Here is a 26,331-nt window from a genome sequence, read left to right as displayed (position 1 = left end):
CTGGGTGGTATGGGGCGGGGAGCGGCGAGGGAGGGAGGAAGGGGGGATTTAAGCAAGGAGAGATCTTCGGTGGGAAGGGGTAGCGTGTTTCTGCGCGGGGATTCGCATCGCCTCCCGTGCTGGTTGTGAACGGGTGAAGCTGCCTTACGCTGAATCAGAACATGGGTCCATCTAACTTTGCATTGCCCGCTCAGGCTGGCAGCAGGTCTCCAAGATCTCAGGCAGAGGTCTTTGAACGGTCTTTGCCGCGACTGAACCAGGGACCTTCGGCATGCTAAGCTGCTGAGCCACGGTCCCTCCCTAAATCCCCCAGAGCAAAAGGGAATGGTGCAGGGGTAATCAAACTGCAGCCCTCCAGATGTCCGTGGACTTCAGTTTCCATGAGCCCCTGGCAGCGAACGGGAATTGTAGTCCATGGACATCTGGAGGGCCATAGTTTGACTACCCCTGGGTAGAGTATGTGGTCAGGGAAGGGTCGCTTTGCAGGGAGAAGGTTCAGTCCCTGGCATCTCCCGTCCAGTTCAAAGGGCCACCCTTGGCAGGTGGAACCTGACCTCCCAAATGTCCTCTTCTGAACAGCCTTGCTCAGGTCTCCTGGCTTCCTTGACGGAGCATCCATCTCAGGTTGGATCTTCCTTTTGTCCCACTGACTCCTGTCTTCTCAAGTAGTATGTAAGCAAAAGTTAACCAGTTGCCCAATGCAGGTAAAGCTGGCAAGTCCTTAAATTTTAGTGCCAGCAGGTCATCTCGGGCCAGGCGCTCGGCTTGGCCGACCTCAGAAGGCTGTTGTTCCTGCAGTTTTCTACTTTTGTCAACCCATGTTCTACTTGACTTGACAGCGTTCCAGATTCCCCCCCCCCCTTGTTTTTCCCCCAGTTTCTGATTTCTGCAGTTCATTCCGTTACATTGTTTATTAGGGAGGCTGGTGCTATTTTGATGCTGTGTTTCACACTCATCTGCCTTGCACCCCAGTGAGAAAGACCAGCTGTAAATAAAGTCAAAAATAATAAGGATACACCGCCCTGATCCTCGGGGGAGGGGAGCAGGATAAAAATGAGCATGAACGAAAGTTGCCACCTCCAGGTTGGGAAATTCCTGGAGATTTGGGGGATGGGGTTTGGGGACAACATGATTTGGGAAGGGAAAGTACCCCATGCTGTAGAATTCACCTCCCAAACCTGCCGTTCTTCTTCCAGAGAACTGCTTTTTGCCCTCTGGAGATGGGTCGTGATTCCAGGAGAACTCCAGGCCCTGCTTGGAGGCTGGCAACCATATGCCTTAACTGAAATGTTCCCCTCAAAAACAAGTCTGTTTATCATTGCCAGTTCCAGCAGAGAGCCCAAGGCTGCAGGATGAGACCGCTTATCTTATTTGTCTTGGATGCTGGTGGCATTCCCTAATCCCTCAGCAAACACGGGGTGCGAATTGTGGGCATGTGTCTCCAAGCCCTTGGATGCAGTCTCCAAGGCGTGGCACCCCAGATCAGAGCTCTGAAGCCCAGATCCATGGCAGACACGCGCGTGTGCGCTTTCTGCAGGTATTTTGTTACCACTCTGTGATATCCTTGCTATTGGGGGAGGGGAGGGCTATTGCCCAAATACCGGAGCCAACATCAATGATACATAAAAAGAGGGTCTTGATGCAACCTGGGGTTGGCCATTAGTATTTATCTGCCATTTGTTGCTTTCAAAACAGTTTAGAAATCCCATGCAAACCCCCCCCCCCCTGCCAAAATAACTTCCCTACAATTTCAGGACCTTCAGCAAACTGATTTTGTTTACCCTCCACCCTGTTTTCTCCCTTCACAGAGCCGCCCTCTGCATCCTAACCTTGTTTTGAGCAAGCACGGCTGATCCTCCTCAGATAATTTTCAAAGGGTCTTTTTTCTTTGGATTGGTTTACACAATCCTGTTGTGTGTGTACCTGGGCAGTCTGCCGAGTCCACGGGAGACCGTACTTTTACCGTGGGTGATGCAACTGTGCGGTATCCTCATCCCTATGAGAGCTGGCCAGTTTGTTAGCAGATAGGAAGGACATTTGCCCTGAGCTGGGTGGCTCAGGGCAGCCTGATCTTGCCAGATCTTGGAAGCTAAGCAGGGTCAGCCTTGGTTAATATTAAGATGGGAGACCACTGAGGAAGTCCAGGGCAAGCAGACAATATCAAACTACCTCTGAACAGCTCTGGCCTTGAAAACCCCAATGGGATGAAATTATTTCAAAAGAAATTCTGTCTCAACATCCGGAAGGAGTTCTTGACAGAGTGGTTTCTCAGTGGAACAGGGGTGGGTTCTCCATCATTGGGAATTTTTAAACAGAGGCTGGATAGCCATCTGACAGAGAGGCTGATTCTCTGAAGGTTCAAGGGGGTGGCAGGTTACAGGGAATGAGTGATTAGGTTCGGAGTGTCCTACATAGTGCAGGGGGTTGGACTAGATGACCCAGGAGGTCCCTTCCAACTGTAATATTCTGTTATTCTAGTTGCCATACAGCTGTAACCTGAGGACAATAAAATAAAGGGATAATTACATGTCGGTTGATTTAGGTGGGTAGCCATGTCATTCTGAAGTAGCAGAGCAAAACTGGGAGTCCACTGGCACCTTTACGAACCACAAACTTTTATTCAAGATGCGGGCTTTTGTGCAAAGTGTGCCTGCACACCCAAGCTCACATGTTGTGGGTCTTAATGGTGCCAGTGGGCTCCAGTTTTATGTGTAGGTTGTGAGAGAAACTATCAGTGAGGTTCTCCAAAGGTCATCCATAGCAGTCAGAAAGATTCAGTGTGACTAATGTCTATATCAGGGGTAGTCAAACTGTGGCCCTCCAGATGTCCATGGACTACAATTCTCAGGAGCCCCTGCCAGCAAATGCTGGCAGGGGCTCCTGGGAATTGTAGTCCATGGACATCTGGAGGGCCACAGTTTGACTACCCCTGGTCTATATCACGCACATTCTCCCAAAGGGACAAGGAAGGTTGTGAGGTGGGTTTCTTCAAAAAGACTCCTCATGGAACCGTAGGCCGCTCACACACTTGTGGTCTAACTTACTTACCTCACAGGGCTGTTGTGAGAAGAAAATGGAGTCCCTCCATGGGGCGTGACTCACGCCGCTCTAGAAAAGGGAATGGGGGAGAAGGCAGAAGCCCTACCTCCTGCAGCCCTATACTGGGGGGGCTCTGTAGTGCTTTTGCCCAGGGACTTGTAGCTGAAGTCAGGCTGCAAGTCCCCAAGATGAACTGACAGAACATAATGTGTGATTTGGGCTTTAAGGTGGTCAGAAGCAGTGTCCTACTTCACAGGGTCGTTGTGAGGATAAAACGGGGGTGAGGAGACTGGCGTAAGCCGCCTTGAGGAAAGTGGAATATAAATTCAGTAAATAAATAATAACCTTGCAAGGATCCCGGCATTTATATGCCGCTTAGTCAGCCTGAGGACAGAATCTTTGCCATATCTCAAACACCGCACTGACTGAATCCATTTTCACAGGAACTTTTAGTGGCTGACAGCTTACATTTCAAGCCTTAATAGATCCTAGCTGAATTCCAGCTAAGTGGCTGAGAGTCACAATTGTTCTTCTTTTTCATTTTCCTTGTTAAAGCCCTTTTGGGCGTTTCTATTCAGCACGGAGAGTGCTGATTTGCAGTCATTTGCACATTTAGTGGTTTGCCATGGCCTTCCTCTGCTGTTCTCCTTAGAGGTCTCCCATCCAAGTACCAAGCAGGCCAGTTAGCTCCCAAGCTCAGAAGAGATCTGGTTATACTCACTCGCTATACCCCCTCCTTAACTTAACTGCAAACAAATGCTGCAGGAAAGCCGAACAGCCTGAAATATCATTCTGCATTTCCCTACAATTGAGTGGCAAGAAGTTCCGGGGATTGCAAGCTGCTTTTTGGCTTCCTTGGGATGAAGGAGCACCAGGGACGTCCAATCTCTCTGCAAGATTTGCTAACACACAAGTCGAGTAGAGGCAGATGCGGCCCCGGAAACAGACAGCGCTCTCATCCTGCACCAGATCCCCAAAGAAGGTAACTACACTCCGAGGGGGCTTTGGCGAACTCACAGCGTTCTCCTGTTCCGAAACACCGAACTGGAGGGCCCGCCTTTGCTGGCGCTGCTTCAGATTCAATCGGAGTAATGGATACAGCCCACGGCGCCCAAGAGACCGTTCAGGAAAGAAGCAAATTAAAAGGTATTCTGGGAACGAGAGGGACGTAAGTTGGTTTGAAGTCTGCGGCCAGAATCGTGTCGGTTTTGAGTGTGGCACGGCACCCGAAACGCTGCAGAGGTGTTTATAAATATTAAACAAGAAGGTCTATGAATAAAGATCCCCCCCCCAAGCTACGCTGCGGCTGTCAAGGTGAAACGATTTACTTGTTTTGTGCGTTCCTTTCTAGGTAATGGAGCTGCTCAGTGCAGCCTCCTGGACTGGGAGGAGGGGGTGTTCAAGTACAAACGAACATTTAAGGGGCTTTCTGCTGAGTCAGACCCCCACCCTAACAAGTATTGCTCTCTCCAACTGGCAGCAGCTCTCTAGAACAGGGGTAGTCAACCTGTGGTCCTCCAGATGTCCATGGACTACAATTCCCATGAGCCCCTGCTGGCAGGGGCTCATGGGAATTGTAGTCCATGGACATCTGGAGGACCACAGGTTGACTACCCCTGCTCTAGAGGCTTCGGCATTCTTGTTTATACTGGCTGTTTTTATTAGCATGTTTTCATTGCTCTTTTTAAAAAAATTGCTGGTATCCGTGCAATTCGTTTTTTACAATTTTTTGTACCGTCGTTTGCAGGATTTGGAGCGGGGAGGGACCTCAGCAAGATCTCATGGCAGATAATCCCTCCTCCGTAGCAGCCATTTTCCTTCAGGGGAACTGATCTTCTCTGTCTGGAGATTAATCGTAACGGCGGGAGCTCTCTGGGTGCCACCAGGAAGCTGGCAACAGTAGAAACAGCAGGTGTGATAAGGTTGGACCCGAAGCAGCCAGGGGAGGTGTGGGCGCTGGGGGGGGGGCACACACACGCAGGTGCAATGCTCTGCAGGCCAACCCTTCTTAGCTTCTTGAAGGAAAGGACAGTATTTCTGCTGAGCTCCGTCCATCCCAGGTGCCACCCCAGATCCCCAGGGATTTCTTAATCCAGGGTTGGCACCCCTTCCCCAAAAGTTTCCATTGCTGGGATGCTGGAAAAGCCTTCTCCTGCTTGCTCCTGGTCCTGGGATTTTCCATTGCTTGCTTCTCTCTCTCTCTCTCTCTCTCTCTCTCTCTCTCTCTCTCTCCCCGCATCTGTCTTTCTCCCCAATGAGGACCCAAAGTGACTTTTACAGAGAACTTATCTGTGTATATATATTCCAGACTTCAATATGGCTGCTGCAGAACAACCACCACAAAAGAAGTGTATGCAATCTAATGTGTTTTGGATTCGCAGTAGACCTAACACCGGGTGCGTTCGTGTCTCTCTGCGTGGGGGGTCACTAGGAATGTGGCCCAGGAGCCAAGGGGGCGGCCATGCTAAGTAATGGGACACCTACAGTGGCTGAGAAAGAAGTTGTGTCTCTGTAACCTCTGGAGGATACCGTAGAAGGGCTCCTTGGATCCAGTCGTTTCCCACAGGTAGAACTTGGGCCACCCGGGGGATAGGTAGGCAGACACCTCTGACGGGTGATTCAGAAGGGAGACTTCAGGGATTGCTCAAGTGCCCGGAGGCTCTCACAGGTGAGGCAACCTGAAGAGGCTCTGTCTGGCCGTCTGTTCCCATCCAAATACGCATCTGGAAGGCTGCGGGTGGAGGGAAGCCAGGCGGGCTGAGCCCCAACCTCAGCTGCTGAAGGAGCAACGTCCAATCACCTCTGAGCTGTGGTTCTGGAGCAAGGATGTGATGATCCACCGGGCAGAAATGACAAAATGCAAACAACCGGGGGGGGGGAGGAGGAGGAGGGAGGGGTACTGAAAGTAGGGTTGCCAACCTCCGGGTGAGGCCTGGAGCTCCCTTGCTATTACTATTATGGTAAAATAATCAATATTTGCTTTGCATGTTGCCCCATGCCTCTTAGCGGTTAACAACACTTTAATATAATACCTTGTAAACAATGAGACCAATAAAGTAACGAGGCCTTCATAAAAAACAGACTCCTGTTATTGCCTCCCTGTGGGGATGGGTCAGGGTTTGGGGGCCCTGCGGGTGGGTGTTTTCAGGAGGGGAGGCCAGCATCCCATGACGCTATGGCCTGGCTTCAACCATAGGCCTGGTGGAAAAGTTCAGTTTTGTAGGCCATCCGGGATTGTGTGAGATCCCGGAAGAGGTTGATCTCAGACAGATCATTCCGCTAAAGCCGAAAAATGATATTATAGTACCATTTCCTTTATTGTTAAGCATGACGTGCCTAATACTTTTTTTCTTTTGGCTTTGGTTCAAATTCCAGTATTCCTAGTCCAATCACATTGTTTACACCATGGCAGCTCACAGGGTGAACTACTCTCTCAGCCTGATCTACCTCAGAGGTTTGTTGTGAGGATGAAATAGAGGAGAAGGATGTCAGCTGCTTTCAGTTATTTTGGGGAGAGACGTCAGGTCCAAAAGAAGAAAATAAATTCATAATAAAGAGTATTAGGTGACACATCCTTTTGAATGTATTGATTTACAGGGCATAATCTGCCTTGCATCTCAGTGAAAAGATGAAGAAGAGTTGGTTTTTATATTTATTTATGTTCATACTTTTATACCGCCCTCACGACAAATCGTCTTGGGGTGGTTTGCACATAAACCCCAGTAAAATACAGCATAAAAACCCACAAAACCCCCAATTATACAAGAACTAAAAATAACATAAAGAGAAAGATAACCCGCTTTCCACTACCTGGAGGAGGCTCTCTCATGTTCTCTCATGTTCAAAGTAGCTTATAATCGCCTTCCCTTCCTCTCCCCCCAACAGAAGCCCGGTCAGGTAAGTGGGGCAGAGAGAGCTCTGAGAGAACTGCTCTGCAAGAACAGTCCTAAGAGAACTGTGACTAGCCCAAGGTCACTTGACTGGATGTTATCAAATACGGTTCTCCAGATTACAGGCTGCTGCTCTTAACCACAATACCATGCTGCTTCTCTATCAATAAATAGGCAAACTATCAATAAATATACAAAGAATTAAGCCTTTGGGATCATTTCAAATGCTGAGGGTGGGAATTGTTCCAGCAGACTCCACAGACCGGCAGAGAACGAAAAGGATTAATTTGTTTGCAGGAACTTCCCTCTTCCTTAAAAAAAAAAAAAAACCCTTCAGCACCAAAATAAAGTTTTTGGTATTTGCATGATAACTTTTCCTCTTTTCTAGAACTATGACCAATTTCCTCTTTCTCTGCCTGCAGTGGAATCCTAAACAGATTTCCCCCTTTCTAACTGCCTTGAGATCAATGGCCTCACAGGGTGTAACTCTGCTTAGGATGGCACGGCAAGACCCTCTTGTTGGAAAAAGGATGAATGCAGAATCCCCAAGAGGAACTGGTGCCCCAGATTTTAGGGGAATGCTTCTCTGTGGGGGCCGAGGATCTGCTAAATCTCAGTTCTGCAGGGTGTAGGAATCTCCCCTTCCACAGGGGAAAGCCTCGGGTAGTTTCTTTTAAAGCCTGCATTTGTTCCGCCTGTGCTTTAACGGGGACTGCTAGCTGCAAACTATTAAAGAGCTACTGGACACAGGACAAAAGCTAAAAGTGAAAACGGTTTTGTAACCTCTCATGCACCTTCAGGAGGTCCTGTTCCATTCAGCAGACGATTAAACAGAGCCAAAGTTTGAAATCATATGACAGACCGCCACTAAAAGGCCATTTCATAAGGTTGTCGAATAGTAGTTTGAAAAAGAAAAAGCTAAAAGGAAGCTTTCCCAAACCTGAAGGAATCCCAAAGCAGTTTACCGACTCCTTTCCCTTCCTCTCCCCACAACAGACACCCTGTGAGGCAGATGCGACCGAGTGAGCTCTGACAGAACTGCTCTGTGAGACCAGCTCCAAAAGAACTGTGACTGATCCAAGGTCACCCAGCTGGCTGCATGTGGAGGGGGAGTGGCCCAACGGTGGCTCTTCAGATGTCCATGGACTACAATGACCATGAGTCTAATGCAGGGAGTGGCCCAACGGTGGCTCTTCAGATGTCCATGGACTACAATGACCATGAGTCTAATGCAGGGAGTGGCCCAACGGTGGCTCGTCAGATGTCCATAGACTACAATGACCATGAGTCTAATGCAGGGAGTGGCCCAACGGCGGCTCTTCAGATGTCCGTGGACTACAATGACCATGAGTCTAATGCAGGGAGTGGCCCAACGGCGGCCCTTCAGATGTCCATGGACTACAATGACCATGAATCTAATGCAGGGAGTGGCCCAACGTTGGCTCTTCAGATGTTCATGGACTACAATGACCATGAGTCTAATGCAGGGAGTGGCCCAACGGTGGCTCGTCAGATGTCCATAGACTACAATGACCATGAGTCTAATGCAGGGAGTGGCCCAACGGCGGCTCTTCAGATGTCCGTGGACTACAATGACCATGAGTCTAATGCAGGGAGTGGCCCAACGGCGGCCCTTCAGATGTCCATGGACTACAATGACCATGAATCTAATGCAGGGAGTGGCCCAACGTTGGCTCTTCAGATGTCCATGGACTACAATGACCATGAGTCTAAAGCAGGGAGTGGCCCAACGTTGGCTCTTCAGATGTCCATGGACTACAATGACCATAAGCCCCTGCCAGCCAGCTGGCAGGGGCTCATGGTCATTGTAGTCCATGGACATCTGAAGAGCCAACGTTGGGCCACCCCTGGTCTATTGGATGGAAGCTGGAATCGCAACAAAGCTGGGGTGGAAATGAGCTGTCTTTTCCCTCTGTGGTTTCCTTGGGTGCCTCCTGCACATGGGCTCCAGATTGTTTCCGCATCGTCTGTCGGCCCCAGAAGAACAAAATCGGAAGTGGGACGGGAGGAAGGATCTTGCTGGAGCCCCCCTTCCTGCCAGCCCTGCCCCCACCATCTTCCACCCTCCACGTTCCCCTTTCCATCAGACAGCCCTGCCCAAATGCCGCCTGACAGACGGCAGCCCTGGCTTTGTGGCTGGGAAGTCGTTCCCTCGCTGACAGGCCGCTATTTAACCTGACATCTGCCAACAGTCTCCGGCACTCGAATAAGCATTAAGACATTAACAGTCTGCCACAGGTTTAAGGACGTGAATAATCAGATTCTGCAGACTCTGGGGGTGTGGAGGTGGGTGGACCTGGGGCAATCCTGCAGCGTCACCGGGAGCCAAGCGGCTGCCGTTTTACTCTGCTTGGGAGGCCCTGGAAGGAGGGAGCTTTTTGTCAGCGTTTCAGAAGAGTGTCCTCTCTCCGCAAAAGAAAACATCTGGGTCATGATCAAGCCCAGTTTCTTCTAAGAGCTGCGTTGGAGCATCGCCAAAAGCAGGTCAGCTGCATATAAATGGTTCTCATTCTGCACGAGGGTGGCCGAGTCTAGGGTGCCAAGTTATGGGTTGGGAGACTTTGGGGGCGGAGCTGGGAGTGGGCGGAGTTTAAGGGAGGGAGGGGCCTCAGTGGAGAAGAATGCTATGGAGTCCATTCTCCAAAGCAGCCCTTTTCTCCAGGGGGACTGATCTCTGTCGCTGAAAATGAGCTGTAAAACTGGGGGATCCCCAGGTCCCACCTGGAGGCTGACATCCCTAGCGAGGTCTCTTGTTATGGTGGGAGACCTCCCAGCGGCAACCCATTAATCCTGCTGCCCTTCCAACAGTGAAAGAAAAATAACTCCCCAAAAATTGCTGTCGGGGAGATGGCTTTACCATAGAGTTTGTGGTGATTTCTGTAGCATTTTCTATTGAGTTTTCCTGGAAGTGAAGAAGAAGAGTTGGTTTTATATGCCACTTTCCCTACCTAACGGAGGCTCAAAGCAGCTTACAGTCACCTTCCCTTTCCTCTCTCCACAACAGACACCCTGTGAGGGAGGTGAGGCTGAGAGAGCCCTGAGATTACTGAAGAAGAAGAAGAGTTGGTTCTTATATACCACTTTTCTCTACCCGAAGGAGGCTCAAAGCAGCTTACAGTCACCTTCCCATTCCTCTCCCCACAACAGACACCCTGTGGGGTGGGTGAGGCTGAGGGAGCCCTGATATCACTGCCCGGTCAGAACAGCTTTATCAGTGCCGTGGCAAGCCCAAGGTCACCCAGCTGGTTGCATGTGCAGAATCGAACCTGGCATGCCAGATTAGAAGTCCGCACTCCTAACCACTACACCAAACTGGCTCTATATAATTAATTAATTAACTCCCACTCATTCCGGAAACCCATCCAGCAAGAAACCCCAGGATTTCATGAAACCCTGGTTGAGAAAGCCTGCCTGGAGAGCCACTGTGGGTCTGAGTAGACAGCAATACGGACCAAGGGTCTGATTCAGCAGAAGGTCTCTTTCTCTGCTTTGAGCTTAGTCTTCATGATGCATAAGGAAAAGAAGATTCTGGCGAATTCAGTGTTTCCCTGTAACAAAGGACCTCTTCCTGGGAAAGCAGGCCCGTGATATGAACTCTGCAAAATTCCAAGGTATTCGCAAAGACACGTCCAACCAAGATGCCCCTTGACTTTGCTTACGCAATGCCTTTCAGACCGAGGACGAAAGCCCTGGCATTCCCAGGATCTGCGGCTCTTACACAGTCACCTTCGTTCTACTTGGACCCATGCCCTCCTGGCCCGCTGTCACACACCAACCTGCCTTTCCCACCCCCATCGTGATGGCTGGGCCACCCATAACATCTCTGGGGCTCCAAGACATGGTTCGTCTAGCTTTTGAATGCTGCATGCTCTTTGAGGGTGGAAGCGTCTGAAGTGCATCCAGAAAGAGCTTTCAGGAGGCCTGGAGAGATTTAACAAACATCTGGGGGGAATATTCGGTTTCCTGAAAGAAATGGAGAACAGAAGCTGCTTCCTTAGTTTTTTCTTCCCGATATCCAGCTGGGCTTGTTTCCCCTTCCAGGTTGTGACTGTGAACTTCAGTAGTCCTGCCAAGCACCTCTTAGCATGGGTTGGAGGTCACACATGTCGTTGGGTTGACCTCTGCTGGACAGATGGGCGCTCGTACTGTGGAAAGGGATGCCCTATGGGCAGACTGGAGTCAGGAGGAAGCTGCCTTGGCGAGGCTCAGTCCAAGAAGGCCATTCAGAGGGATTTCAAAGACCAAAGCAGTCCTTTCTGAATTCTTAGGCAACAAGGAATCATTTGGGCTGGGGTTTCTATAACTTTTCGAGCGGCAAATGTGGGGAAATGAAATAGCTCTTTTTCAATGCAGCTGACTTCTGCTGCAAAAGCGACTTGGTGAGAGGGCGGCCCTGGACTGCCAGCCGACCCACACGGCCAAAGCAATTTCATAATGATGTGGCTGAAAGCTCCACCCGCCTGCACATTTCTGAAGGTTAGACGGACATCCTCATGCACTTTCCCAACCCATGCCGCTTGCTGCCTTGAAGGCACAGGAGTGTCCCATGGGCAGGAAGCCATGGGAGTTATTTGCCTGGATTTTACTAGCTACAGCAGAGCCCCTTAAGACTGTAAAGCAGCAGCAGATAGGGGCTAGAGATGTCCGTCTCTGGGAATTAAGGCTCATCTCCAGACTACAGAGATCAGTTCCCCTGGAGAAAGGGGCTGATTGTGGGGAGAAGAAAGGGAAGGCGCTTGGAAGCCGCTTTGAGCCTCCTTCGGGTAGAGAAAAGCGGCATATAAGAACCAACTCTTCTTCTTCTTCTCCTCCTTCTCCTTCTCCTTCTCCTTCTCCTTCTCCTTCTCTCCTTCTCCTTCTCTCCTTCTCCTTCTCCTTCTCCTTCTCCTTCTCCTTCTCCTTCTCCTTCTCCTTCTCCTTCTCCTTCTCCTTCTCCTTCTTCTTCTTCTTCTTCGTTGGGTGGGACTCCATAGCATTACACTCCACTCCTGAACCCAAATCCTGTCCATTCCCAGCTCCAGGTATTTCCCAACCCAGAGCTGGCAAGCTTAAAATGGGCAGAGAGGAAAGCAGGGTTCAGTCATGCTTGGAGGTTGGCCCTCCTGTTAAGAGAGGCAGCTAAAAAGAGGAAGAGTTGTTTTTTATATCCCGCTTTTTCCTGCACAAAGGAGTCTCAAAGCGGTTTACAATCATCTTCCGTTCTTCTCCCGAAAACAGACACCTGCAAGGTAGGTGAGGCTGAGAGAGCTCTGAGAGAACTGTGACTGGCCCAAGGTCCTGTGACCGGCCCAGCAGGCCTCAGGTGGCTCAAAGGGGCTTACATTCGCCTACCCTTCAACTTCCCACAAAAGACACCCTGTGAGGTAGGCAGGGCTGAGAGAGCTCTTACAGATGAAGTGGATACAATCACTCACAACGGGTGGTAGAGATGGGGTAGGAGGAAGAAGGAGACCATCAGATGTCATTCTGTCATTACAGGCCTCTACTACTAAATCTGCACTCCAGTTGAGGATGCCAGGTTCCATCCATGGCCAGGGACAGGTGATTAGAGGGGTAGGGGTTCCAGAAGGGGTTCAGAAACTCCTGGAGATTTTTTTGGGTGGGGAGGGGTCTGTGAAGAATGAGGACAATTCCACCAAGTGGGGTTCAGTGGATACAATGCCACAGAGTCCACTCTTCCCCAGAACCCCAACTCACCTCCAGACTGCAGAGATCAGGTCCCCTGCAGGGTTTCCGCACACATAGGATAATGCACTTCCAATGTGCTTTGGCAGCTGGATGTTCCTGTGCAGAACAGGAAAACCTACTTCTAAAGTGCATTGAAAGTGCATTATCTATTGTGTGCAGAACAGGCCCTGGAGAAAACTGATCCTTTGGAGAGCAGGCAAACTCAGTCAAAGTTGGCAAACCGACACTCCCTTTTTCACCTGAGATAAATCAGGTCAGACCCAATGCTCTGTTTAAACCCTGGAGCATCAGAGGAACTCACAGAATTCACTGGATCAAGGTGCCATGCAGAAAAACCGGCCAAGGATGACGATGGGGGAGATGACATCATTTCCTCCTCTTTCCTGCCTAAATGCTCCGGATTACAGCCATGGCTGGCCTGCTTGCAGATGCTGGGCTTGCAAATGATTCGGCAAGGGTGGTTCCTAGGCTCAGCCTTTGCCAATGAGGCACGTCAACAGTGAGTGGGGGAGGGTGTCTCATCTCTTCCAGAGAACTATTAACGCTGCGCTGGTTGTCGCTCACGGTGACTAAGATTCCTCGGATAGCCACTCAGTTGACAGCTCCTCCACGCTGACGGATTGCGTTACAGACAGAGCTGACTGTTTTAATTTGCCTCTCGCAAGCTGGCCTAGAACATGTTCCCTCTTCGTGTGTGGTTTGGCACAGCGTCTGTCCCCGGCACCTGCCCCCACAGGCCTTTTAGGAATTACAGAGAGGGAAGGGACCTCCAGGGTCACTTAGTCTAACTCCCTGCCCCAGGCAGGAACTCACAACTACCTGCCCACCCCCAGTGGGCCCAATTTCATGCCCAAATAATCCCTCCACCAAAAATCTCCAAGCTGGGCAGCAGTTCCCAACCGCAGCCAAACCCCGGGACAAGACCCCAAAGATTCGTATTTCGTTTGAGGCTTGCAGTCCAAAAAAGACGTTTCCGTGGCTTGCCTTGTGACATGTTTGTGTAAAACTGATTAACTGATATCCCAAACTAAGAAAAACATTGGTGTGGGGGGAGGGGGGGGATAGATTCAGGTGAGTGAAACAATGGAACAGAGCACTGGAACTTGTAAAACCAACAAATTTTAATTCTGGGTATCAGCTTATATGCAGAATGAAACTTTGCTGTTCTTAAAGGTGCCACTGGACTCAAGCTTTGCTCGTTTTTGGGAGCGGGGGGAATATCAATCACAGATGACCTACAATATTTTTGATAGATATTGAGTGCTTGGACCCATGATGTGGGTCTGCAGTATCCAGAAAATTTAGCAGAGTGCTTAATTAAGCCAGGGAGTTCCACCTTTAAGCAGCAGCTGGACAGATACTTATCCTGGATGCTTTAGGCTGATCCTGCATTGAGCAGGGGGCTGGACTAGACCGCCTGGATCGCCCCTTCCCATTCTAGGTTTCTATAAGCAGCAGCTGGACAGATCCTTCTTCCGGATGCTTGAGGCTGATCCTGCATTGAGCAGGGGGTTGGACTAGATGGCCTGTCTGGCCCCTTCCCACTCTAGGATGCTAGGATTCTGTGGTAGAGGTATTCATAGGGAGCACCCCCTATACCTGCTGATACTGACCACGTCTGTCTTGTGCAAATACGCAAAGTGGAGGATGCAACAGGGTCATGCTCAGTAGAGCTTGGAGACAACCAGAGACGGTTAGTTTTGCTGCATCAGCCGTGGTATGCTGAAAAGGAGAAGGATACTTCCCTAAGCATTCAAGCATCTTATTTATTTATTTAATTTATTGGCCACCACTCCCGGTCCAAGCCAGCTCGTGACGGATTACAATAAAACCCCAGTAAGAATGCAATTCTAAACCCCCTGGCAGTATAATCCCTCTTTCCTCCCTGCCAAACCAAAATCGCTCGCCCCCTGCACTCCCCGCCCAGCCAGCTTCAGGGCAAGGGGGCACCTCCTGCCCTAGATGTACCGGCATCCTGAGGAAGGACCCCAGATCTGGTGCAGGGTCCCCCCCAAACCTAATAGCCAGCCCTGCTCTTTCCTGCACAGTGTTATACACACTCTGAATGCTGACAGATGTGTGAAGCTGACCTCTGAACACAGCCCAACAGCCTTTGCCGAAGGGTCTTCGGGTGGTGGTGGAAAGTGCCCCCAAATTGCACCCGACTTCTGGTGACCCCGTAAGCTTTTCAAGGCAAGAGGCATCCAGAGGAGGTTTGCCATGGCCTGCCTCTGCACAGAAACCCTGGTACTCCACAGCAGTCTCCAATCCAAATATTAGAAAGGGCCAACATCACTTAGCTTCTGAGCTCTCATGAGCTCTGGCTCGTCTGGCCCAGCCAGGTCAGGGCAAAGGGCCTTCCAGCGGACGGAAAAGATGGGCTGCAGCCAGGCACCGAGCCAGCAATCTGGCAATGACTTTGAACAGCCGATGTGCAGCTGGGTGGGAAGATGGAATGCGGTTTCCAGCAAAGGCCTCTGTGAAACTCATGGCTCCAAGAAGCAGCTGGGAAGGTGCCGGCCTGATGTTTCATGCGCTCTTCCTCAAAAAGTCTTCTCGGAAGCCTCTTGCTTGAAAGAGATTTGCTTCTCGGGAAAAAGGAAGACGTTATTTCTGAACTCTCCTGCTCCATAGGTGAAGAAGGTGCGCTGTACATGTGTAAAAGGTTAGCAGCAGTATGGTTAACGCCTTTCGTGTTTTTTCTCCAAAAATTTTGAACTGGGAGCCTGGTTGGAGAAATGCTCTGATTATCCAGTTCTCACCTGTGGCAAAAGTTTCCTTTACTGCATTCCACACTCCCATGATCTTGGCCATGGCCAGAGTGCCTGAATTGTATCTACTTTTACCAAAAAATACATATTTAGACCTTAACTATAGGCAGGCGATGCAACAATCTGCCTCCAATTGCAGGTTTTGGCCACATGACCACAGCAGCCTTCTGCTGCGTCAGTCCATTTGTCTCAACAGGTGCATGAGAGCTATATCTTTTAAATGGTCCTTATTTACCAGGGGGGACCCCAGTTTTCAAGGGAGAAAGACAGCATGGCATAACCAAAGATCTTGGAAGCCAAGAAGTTTCGGCATTTGGACGGGAGACCACCAAGGAAGCCTCTGCAGAAGGAGGCAATGGCCAGCCTCCTCTGCTTCTCCCTTGCCTTGAAAGCTCCTTGCTGGAGTCACCATGAGTCGCTTGTGCCTCGATAATATTTTACACACAGAATCCCAATTTTCTAGCACCCATCTTTTATAAGTCGCTGTCCTGGTTTTGTTTCCTTTTGGGCTAGGGTTGCCAACTCCAATTTGGGGAATCATAGAATCATACAGTTGGAAGGTACCTCCTGGGTCATCTAGTCCAACCCCCTGCACTATGCAGGACACTCACAACCCTCTCGCTCATCCACTGTCACCTGCCACCCCCTTGAGCCTCCACAGAATCAGCCTCTCCGTCAGATGGTTCTCCAGCCTCTGTTTAAAAATTTCCAACGATGGAGAACCCACCACCTCCCGAGGAAGCCTGTTCCACTGAGGAACAACTCTAACTGTCAGGAACGTCTTACGGAGGTTTAGACAAAATTTCTTTTGCATTAATTTCATCCCATTGGTTCTGGTCCATCCCTCCAAGGCAAGAGAGAACAACTCTGCTCCATCCTCTACATGGCACCCTTTTAAATACCTGAAAATCTAGGAGTGGAGCTCAGAGAGGGAAGGTAGAGAGGTGGACTGCCATACAGGGCACTCCAGACAGCTGCCAATTTCTCCAGGGCAACTGATCCCTGTCGCCTGGAGATGAGCTGTAATCCTGGGAGATGGCCAGGCCCCACCTGGATATTGGCAACCCCAGTCTGGATGCTGGCCTCTTAAATAAGTCGCACACATGGCTTGACTTGTTGTTCTTCTGAGTTCAGTTCCGTCAAAGGAGTCTCTACAAATTGTCTCAGAGCGAGAACGAACGTGAGTTCTTCTACAAGGAGAAGCCCGCCCACGCGCACATGAACGCTAAGGCACCAGGTAGTCGTTTGCCGTTCCACGCACTGCCGCTATTAAATTACATTTTTGAATTGGTGCCGAGGCATCATGGGGGCGATTATATTTTTCCTAATGTGTCTTTAACCGAAGGAACAAATACTCTCTCTGCTCCGAAATTGCCATGGGGGCACTAAAGAGCAGCCAACTGTCAATTACCCAGTTTACGATTCTATTTTATATTCTATAATTATAGTTGTTTTTGTGCATGGGGGTGTACATTCTGGAATTTCTGCCTCAGGCCTACGAATATCTTAAACCTGAGCATCGCCTTCTCGTTACAAAAGGCTGAGGCGCCGTCTGGACTGGGGTTTGCCAGGCTGTGGGCCGGGACCCGAAAGAGGGCTGCAAATCCTACAGGAGTGGACCACAGGCTGGTCGTCCAGAATGGCAGCACCTTCCCTCTTTCCTCCATGCCAGCTTCTCACATCCTCAGCACGTCTGAAGTACGTGCACCCCACTATATGATGATGATGTTATCCATTCAGTTGTGTCCGGCCCTCGACAATTCTACAGGAAAGTCTTTGCCATGCGTCCCTGTCTCTGACTGCTTCTTTCAGTTGGTTCATGGTAATGGGTTTAAACTTCAAGTACGACGATATAGGCTAGATATCAGGAAAACGTTTTTCACAGTCAGAGTAGTTCAGCAGTGGAATAGGCTGCCTAAGGAGGTGGTGAGCTCCCCCTCACTGGCAGTCTTCAAGCAAAGGTTGGATACACACTTTTCTTGGATGCTTTAGGATGCTTAGGGCTGATCCTGCGTTGAGCAGGGGGTTGGACTAGATGGCCTGTATGGCCCCTTCCAACTCTATGATTCTAGGATTCTATGATTCTGTGGTCATCCCTGTATCGGCTTTGATCGTGTTGAGCCAGCAGATCCTTTGGCGACCGCGTTTCCTTTTGCCGCTGACCATGCCGAGCATTAATGATTTTTCTAATTAGTCTGATCGCATGATGTGTCCAAAGTAAGTGAGCTTTAGCCGTAATATCTTCCCTTCTAATGACATAGTTGGTTCGCTCCTCTCTAACACTGTCTTGTTGGTAACTTTGGCTGCCCGTGGTATTCCACAGAATTCGTCTCCAGCACCCTAATTCGAAAGCATCTATTCTCCTCCTGTCTTCCTTCTTCAGGGTCCAGCTTTCACATCCATGGGTTGTTATGGGGAAGACAACGGCGTTGACTAGCCGGCACTTTGTATTAAGTGCCCCACTCTACAGAAGACTTATATTTCCATTTGTATGCTGCCCATTTTCTCCAGGGGAACTGCTCTCTTTTGCCTGGAGATGAGCTGTAATTCCAGGGGATCCCCAGGTCCCACCTGGAGGCTGGCATCCCTAACTATTAATGGACTGAAGGCTGCAGATTTGGGGAGGGGGGCAGGATGGTTACTTGGGCTTTTCTAGTGTTCTGTATATTTTCAAGATGACGTTATAAAGTGGCTTGAGCCTCATAGGAAGTAAGTATTTCAATGCCCTGACCTGGATGACCCAGCCTGGCCCAACCTCATCAGATCTGGGAAGCTAACCAGGATCGGCCCTGGTTAGTCTATGGCAGGGGTAGTCAAACTGCGGCCCTCCAGATGTCCATGGACTACAATTCCCAGGAGCCCCTGCCAGCGTTCGCTGGCAGGGGCTCCTGGGAATTGTAGTCCATGGACACCTGGAGGGCCGCAGTTTGACTACCCCTGGTCTATGGGATGGCTGACTGCCTAGAAAGTCCAGGGCTGCAGCATAGACGCAGGCAGCATCAAATCACCTCTCTCGCCTTGAAAACTCTACCTACTGGGCCGGCCCAAGTCAGCTGCCACTAGCCGGCACTTCCCACCACCATCAATATTGCAATAAAAAGTACGGATGTTCCGAGCAAAGCAGCTTTGACCTCCTTAAGAGGCTAAAACTGCCCGTTGGAATGCTTCTCAGCTGAGGCCGTACAGTACGGCCTGCGAAACTTGTGATCCGCTGAGCTGAAAATAACACCCGCTGTTTGCTATAAACAACAAGCAGCCCACTGAATATCTTGCAGGCCTCAAAATGAGGGCCACTAGCGGATGATGGCTTTCTCAGAACCTGAAAACCATTGTTCTGGGGGGAAGGACTTTCTAGCATCACATTTCCACTGATGTCCATCCCCCAAACCCTGCCCTCCACAGGCTCCACTCTCAGTCCTCCACACGAAGCCAGCTGGGTGGCCCTGTTCTCTCAGAGCTCTCTCAGTCTCACCTACCTTCCAGGGTGTCTGTTGGGAGGAGAGGAAGGGAAGGAGATTGTAATTGACACTCCTTCGGGTAGTGAAAAGTGGGGTACAATCCCCCCACCCCCCAGCTCTCAAATCTTCAGGAATCCCCCAACCCAGAGCTGGCAAAGCGATCACAGAATCACACAATCACACACAGCTGGAAGAGACCACAAAGGGCCATTCAGCCTATCCCCCTAACTTCTCGAGGATTCATTCATTCATTCATTCATTCATTCATTCATTCATTCATTCATTCATTCATTCATTCATTCATTCATTCATTCATATACCAAGCTTCACTGTAATGTCTCAGGGCAGTTAAAAACCACACACTCCTGACAGGTGCTCATCCAACCTCCTCCATGTCAGGCCTGTTGCACACCCTCCGCAAAGCACAGCTTCCCACCACTGCAGTGTATTGTTATTGTTTGTTTGCGATTCAGATGCAAGCAGATTTCTGGAAAAAAAAAACGCTTTCTAGCAAGTTTTTGGTGCTGGAGAAGACTCTTGCGAGTCCCTTGGACTGCAAGGCGAACAAACCGGTCAGTCCTAGAGGAGATCAGCTCTGATTGCTCCTTAGAAGGCCAGATTCTGAAGATGAAACTCAAATACTTTGGCCAACTTATGAGAAGGAAGGACTCCCTGGAGAAGAGCCTAATGCTGGGAGCGATCGAGGGCAAAAGAAGAAGGGGATGACAGAGAATGAGGTGGCTGGATGGAGTCACTGAAGCAGTCGGTGTAAGCTTAAATGGACTCCAGGGAATGGTAGAGGACAGGAAGGCCTGGAGGATCATTGTCCATGGGGTTGCGATGGGTTGGACACGACTTTGCACCTAATAACAACAACAAAGCAAGTTTTATTGGAAAGTACATGCGAGGCAGAAAGGAAAAGGAAAAAGAAGGCAAAAAGAAGGGATCTGGGTGGTTTTTTTGTTTGTTTTTTGGAGGGGGGACGGTTCTTTCAAGCTAAAGTTGGAAACTGGGGAAATGTGTTTACACCAGGAGGGATTCTGGCTATGCCGTCCTGACTGAGAAACCGGAATACCAATGTGTAGCTAATCAAAGTCGGCTTGCCCACATCTCCTCCCGGCTTCCTTCGTTAGCTTCTTCCTGCGCAGTTCCCACATACGTTATTAATAGATGAGATTGGAACCCGTGGAGGATAATTCTCTCCACCTCGTGCTGGTGTTACAATTCAAATAGAAAGCCACCCTCAGAAGAAGAAGAAGAAGGGAGGGAGGTGGAAATGCCAGCAATGATTACGAGATTCCTGTCCCCCTCTCTCCACTTGGCGGCATGGCTGTAACAATGCCTATTATCCCTGAGACTGAGTTATTGAGCAATTAGTGTGGAATTTCCCCTGTTTTAAAAGGCGTTTGTGCTTTCTTGTAATGCACCCATTTAACAATGCCGGTGCGCCATGGGAAGAAGAAATTGCCAGGTACCAAGAGGGAGGGAGGGAAGGAGGGATAAGAAAAGAGCTGCTACCAAGGGCACTTTCCCCTTCTTATTGATAGACGATTGATCGGATTTTAAATGTCTTTTGCCAAAAAAAAGAAGAAAGACTGGGCAACTCTGTGCGCTGAATAAGGAGGGCTGAATTGTATGAAATGGAAATCACATCACCGGGCTTGGTATTTTTCTCACTCGTGAATTCAGAAGCATGCCTGCAGGTTTATAAACCATTTTGTCAAATAACCCTTTTTGTTTCAGCTGCCACAGTGAGACTGGGGAGCCTGTGCATACAGTTGCCACCCTCCAGGTAGCACCTGGATATCTCCCACGGCGACAATTGATTGCCAGATGGCCAAGATCCATTGGAAAAATGGCTGCTTGGGAGGGTGGATTCCACGGCGTTATACTCCACTTAGGTCCCTCCCTCCCCTAAACCTTGTCCTTCCTCGGCTCCACCCCCCAAATCTCCATGTATCTGGCAACCTTATCTGCACATCGGGAAAAACAATCTATGTGGCCCTTTTATCACTGAAAACAATATTAACCCAGTAGGGCCAATGAGAGCCAATGTGGAGCGTCATCATTGGAAACATTCATCAGGCTTTGAGAAAGCCCAGAAATTGTGCAATTGTGTAGAATATGGTTGGGAAGCAGAGCTGCGGACGTGCCCTTCACGCCCCCTCCAGGCCTATCTTTGACCAATGCTGAATAAATTTTAAAAATCTATAAAAATTAATTAATTCCCACCCATTCAGGAAACCCTTCCAGCACTATCAAGAAACCCCAGGGCATCACAAAACCCTGGTGGAGAGTGAACCTTGGACCAATACTTATACACCCTATGACCCCTCCACCACATGGGAAAAAATGATCCCACCTTTTCCGGACACTTCCAACATTTGTTATTACCCCTATTGGACATCCTTACTAAAGCTTTTGGTGTTAGGTACCAACGATCAAACATTTTATACCAATTCTCCCTAACGGCCTGACTCCTGGGTGTAAACTGCACTGAGCTTTTATTCCAATCCCAGATCGATTCAGTCCCTGCCCTCTACACAGAATGCGATTTCCATTTGGATTTGGGGCGATTTTTATTTTCCTTCTGGAGCAAGAAGGATTGATTCGGAGTGACCCTACCTTTATTGTGCGATATCTTAGAGTGCTTTTAATCCTCAATATCCATTTGGAAAATAAAGCTCCGTGGTAGAGAACCTCTGATAGGCCACACCTGGTCATGTGACACGCTTGCTTTAAAGGAGAAGCCCCTAATTTCTCTCAACTTCTGTCGGTCCTGGATTTTTCCTTTCTCCTCTGCCTTTTTCGATCCTCTCCCCCCCCCCTCCATGAAAAGAAAGAAAGAGCCCCCCGCCCACCTTCTGAGCTTCCCTAACCACGTGCAGAAGACTTTCCTGTTTCAATTTGGAGGATGGGGGAGAGGAAGACCCGAGTTCACAGTGATCTGAATTCAACAGGATTGACAATGGAATAAAAATAGTAAGTGCAGACTCTGCCCTAGTTAGCTTTGGCATCTTATTCCATATCCCTTCCCAAGTTTCTAAAGAGATTTGAGTTTTGAGGTTCATCAGAGCTTTTCATATGGAAACCACTTTCAAACCCTTCCCACGGCAGCTGCATGTGGAAGAACTTTGTGCACAGCCGTACGCATGAAAGGGATCAAACGCTTCCCTCAATACCACCCCAGACTTTTCTTTTTCGGGCAACAGGGTTGTCACACAGAAAGTTTCCAGTCCTCCCCGTGAGCCTTTCCCATGAACTGAAAGGGAGTGATTTCTGCCAAGTAATATAATGTGGTGTTTCACATGGTCAAGGGTCGCTCTGCAGAGGCAGGCAATGACCATCCCTTCTGCCCCTCTCTCGCTTCGAACGCCCTATGGCTGGGGCCCCCATGAGTTGGTTGTGACTTGACGGCACATCGATTACCCGGATAGTCCAGCCTGGCTTGCTCTCACTCCCCCTCACTGGCAGTCTTCAAGCAAAGGTTGGATACACACTTTTCTTGGATGCTTTAGGATGCTTTGGGCTGATCCTGCGTTGAGCAGGGGGTTGGACTAGATGGCCTTTGTGGCCCCTTCCAACTCTAGGATTCTATGATTCATCAGATCTCCAAAAGCTAAGCAAGGTGGGCCCTGATGAGTACATTGATAGGAGACCACCAAGGAAGTCACTGACCAATCACCCCTGAAAATCCCTTGCCTCGAACACCCGAAATAAGCTGCAAATTGGCAGTGCTTTATTCACACACTTGGAAATCCTTGTCAAAAATATGCATCCTGTGTGACGTTCCATATCTGAGATGGAGGAGGGCAGGGAGACCCCCACAGCTTGTGCCTTCCCCTGTAAAGATCCTGAGAAAACTTCACAAAGGAGTTGCTATTTTTTTTTTAACACCCCATCGTTTTGCGCACTATTCCACAATGGCAATCAAGAACAGATGAATCTTATTAGTCTTCGTGAAATGCTATTCGCTTGCATTACCGGCATCAAATAGATTCTGATAACATCTCTTGGCTGGTGGCCTCCTCGGGACGGCCGTTTCATCACGGAGCTTTGGGGCTTCTGCGATTTAATAAATGCATCCCAAAAGCTAGATCATTAGCCTTTGTGCAAATAAAATCTCATTATCTGCCGGGCGTCTTTCCCCCTAGGCATCAAGGTACGGCCAGAATCAGAGAAATGGTCCGTGACCATGGCCTCAAGCCAAAATGAAGGGGGGGGGGGGACCAGGCAAAACAAAGATGAAGAGAGAAATCGGTGCTCAGGGAAATAGAATCTTTAATAGTGTATAACCTCTAGGCATTTCACATGCAGTTTTGTCAGAGGGAGTCTAATAAAATAATGAAATAGTAAAAATAGAAGGCGACGATGAAGAATTATTTTTCTACCAAGCTTTTTACTACCTGACGGAGTCTCAATGCCGTTTACAATTGCCTGCTCTTCTTCTCCCCGCAACGGACACCCTGGGGGAGAGCTCTGAGAGAGCTGTGACTTTTTTAAGGTCATTCAGTTGGCTGCATGGCGAGGAGTGGAGAATCAAGCTCAGTTCACCACATTATAGGGCTGTGGCTCTCAACCGCTACACCACGCTGGTTCTCAGTAGGACACATTTGACACATAATTTTAAAATGCCGGACCTTTTCACAGAGCATGTACAGAGTGCAATCTGTTCCACATATTTCTGGTAAGGCCTAGGAGGAGGAGCTGGTCTCATGGTTTGTGTCACTCAGCGCTTAACACCCACGCAGGGCAGCTGTCCCACCCCTGAGTGCCTCTTCCTCCAACCGCCTGGCCTGTCTGTCTAGTGGCCAGCCAATCACCTTCCGTCCCCCACCCCTGATCACCCCTCCTCCTTCCACTTCCCTCTGAGGCTCGGAGGCTGCAGATCCCTGCTGTGTGAGAGCTGCCCCTGCCGGTGAGTTCCATAAGAGCTGCCTGCAGCCTTTCCAGCTCCTGGGGGAGGGAGTGGGGGAGGCCATCCACTTCTTCTACGTGGTCCTCTGAATCCACTGAAGAAGCAAGAACTCAGTGAAACAAAGTTTCAGCCAGATTTTCACGCGGACAGCAGGGTGACAACTAAAGTAAAAAAGCAACAGCAATTTTGTAAAATGTACATGCATTTTCCCCCCCCCCCCTAAGCAGTTGAATATGATAGTTTTTTGGAGGGGAAAGCATTTTTGAGTTTATCGCACAATGATTTCCAGCCTCCAGGTGGGACCTGAGGGCTCCCCCTGAATTACGACTCATCTCCAGTCTACAAAGGTGAGTCCCCTTGGAGAAAATGGCTTCTTTTGGGGGGGGGGGGGGCTCTATGGTGCTGCACCTGAGGGAAGTCCCTGTCCTCCCCAGGATCCCTTCCCAAATCTCCAGATGTTTCTCAACCTGGGTCTGGCGTCCTTATCCAGTGGTCGGTGAGATGGGGTGGGGGAGTTTGGCAGTCCTACTCCAAACCCATCTCAGAATTCACAGTCAGTCCTGGCTTCTCAGATACCCTGCCCTGAAATTACGGGAGCATTTCTTTGGACTTCCTATATTTGGTGACCCAGCTTTATCTTTCCCCCTTTCGATGCACAAGGACAAAATAGCAACCATTCATCTTTCAATGCTGTATTTTAGGATGTCTTAAATTCTGGTTTTAACATATGACAGTAATCAAGGTCTGTCTGTCCTATTCCTGTAGTTTCCGTGTCTTTTTCTCTAAAGTTCCTCAGGATACCCAAACTGCCTTAACATCCAGCATTTAAGCCACAGGCCTCTTCCCTCCCTGCTGGACCCCGAATTCTCAAATTGTTCTTCTCTAAATCTGCAAATCCCCAGATATGAAAATCATTTTCACCTCTAGTACAATTTATGCATGTAAAAGATCCACAGGTTGAACGTAGGAGGTTTAGACAGAACTTCTGAAGAAGGCAGTAGAGGTGGGTTTCTGCATGGCAAGCAGAGGTCCAAAAGTCCCAAAGAAAGAACGTGGAATTGGAAATCTCTGTACATGTATGGAGGATGAGACTGTAGTTAAAGCCAAAGCAGCTTGAGAGATGGCTTGGTGCAGTGGATAAGAGCGGCAGCTTCTAATCTGGCGAGCTGGGTTGGATTCCCTGCTCCCCCACATGCAGCCAGCTGGGTGACCCTGGGCTTGCCAAGGTGCTGATACAGCTGTTCTGACTGAGCAGGAATATCAGGGCTCTCTCAGCCTCCCCTCCCTCACAGGGTGTCTGTTGTGGGGAGAGGAAAGGGAAGGCGATTGTAACCTGCTTTGAGACTTCTTTGGGTAGAGAAAAGTGGCATATAAGAACCAACTCTTCTTCTTCTTCAGTAATATCAGGGCTCTCTCAGCCTCACCTCCCTCACAAGGGGTCTGTTGTGGGGAGAGGAAAGGGAAGGCAAATGGAAGCCGCTTTGAGACTCCTTTGGGTAGAGAAAAGTGGCATAGAAGAACCAACTCCTTTTCTTCTTCAGTAATATCAGGGCTCTCTCAGCCTCACCCACCTCACAGGGTGTCTGTTGTGGGGAGAGGAAAGGGAAGGCGATTATAAGCCGCTTTGAGAAAAACAGAAAAAGAGCATATAAAAACCAACTCTTCTTCTTGCTGCTTCCTGGCAAACCCTGGCAAGAAACTTGAGCCCCGTTGCTATCCCCTGTCGTTTATGCCTCCCACAACACCACACCAGCTCTCAAAACCTGAAAAACGGTGGCTGATCAAACGTCCCTTCAATCCCAAAGGAACCAGACAGGCTCCTTGAAAGGGGGAGCGCAGAGGGGGGGGAATGCGATCCCTTATTTGGTTAATTCTGAGATTCATTTTGGACTGCGTTTTAGGTAAAGTAAGAGGCACGCCCTCCGAGGATCAATTCAAGAAGCATATTTTTGCATGCATAAATGTTATGCCCCAAATGATGGAAAGACCGACGTGGACCACGTTTCCTTGTTATCTACCCACAAGGACCTTGCAGCCAATGACATGGGATCAAAACGCCCTTTCATAAATTCAAGGTCAGAAGCATTATATGGGGGGGGGGGGAATTCTCAGCTCCCTACTGCAGACGGCATCTGCTCCGGGAGCTTTCCCTCATTCCCAGCCAACCACCAAATGAGCTCTCAGAATGCAAATTGGGTCCTCTAATAGCCCATTCTAATCCTGGCCTCTCGTGGCCCCCTCCTCCCCTCGTATGTACCACAGCAGGTGGGATGGGGCAGCAGAATTAATACGGAGAGAAATTCCACTGCACTCCAAAGTCAGTGATTACTGGTCTTCAGAGGACACAGCTGGCACTGTCTCCGGTTCCTCAAGAAGAAAAATAAACCAAAGTGTCGAGATGACCTTTTCCTGAACAGCTGCGCGGGGCACGAAAGTAGGGGAGCTTTCATGTATCCCGGAGAACTCGAGTTGATGCAAGATGAAGCGTTTTGTGTAACATGAAAGCCCGCGTACCTCTTGACCGATGCAAATTGATCCAAGGCCAC

At 49.5% G+C, this 26,331-nt stretch overlaps 1 protein-coding gene across 2 annotated transcripts in view; it reads right to left on the bottom strand.

Moving 5' to 3' along the window:
• The window catches only part of RASGEF1B (RasGEF domain family member 1B), a 178,755-nt gene that overhangs the window by 28,137 nt on the left and 124,287 nt on the right, over window positions 1-26,331 (bottom strand). The gene's annotated exons all lie outside the window — the stretch shown is intronic.

Source organism: Paroedura picta, chromosome 10, assembly GCF_049243985.1.
Source record: "Paroedura picta isolate Pp20150507F chromosome 10, Ppicta_v3.0, whole genome shotgun sequence".
Classification (NCBI taxonomy): Eukaryota; Metazoa; Chordata; class Lepidosauria; order Squamata; family Gekkonidae; genus Paroedura; species Paroedura picta.
Note: the sequence above shows the minus strand (reverse complement) of the source record. Positions and strands in the feature narration are given on the sequence as shown.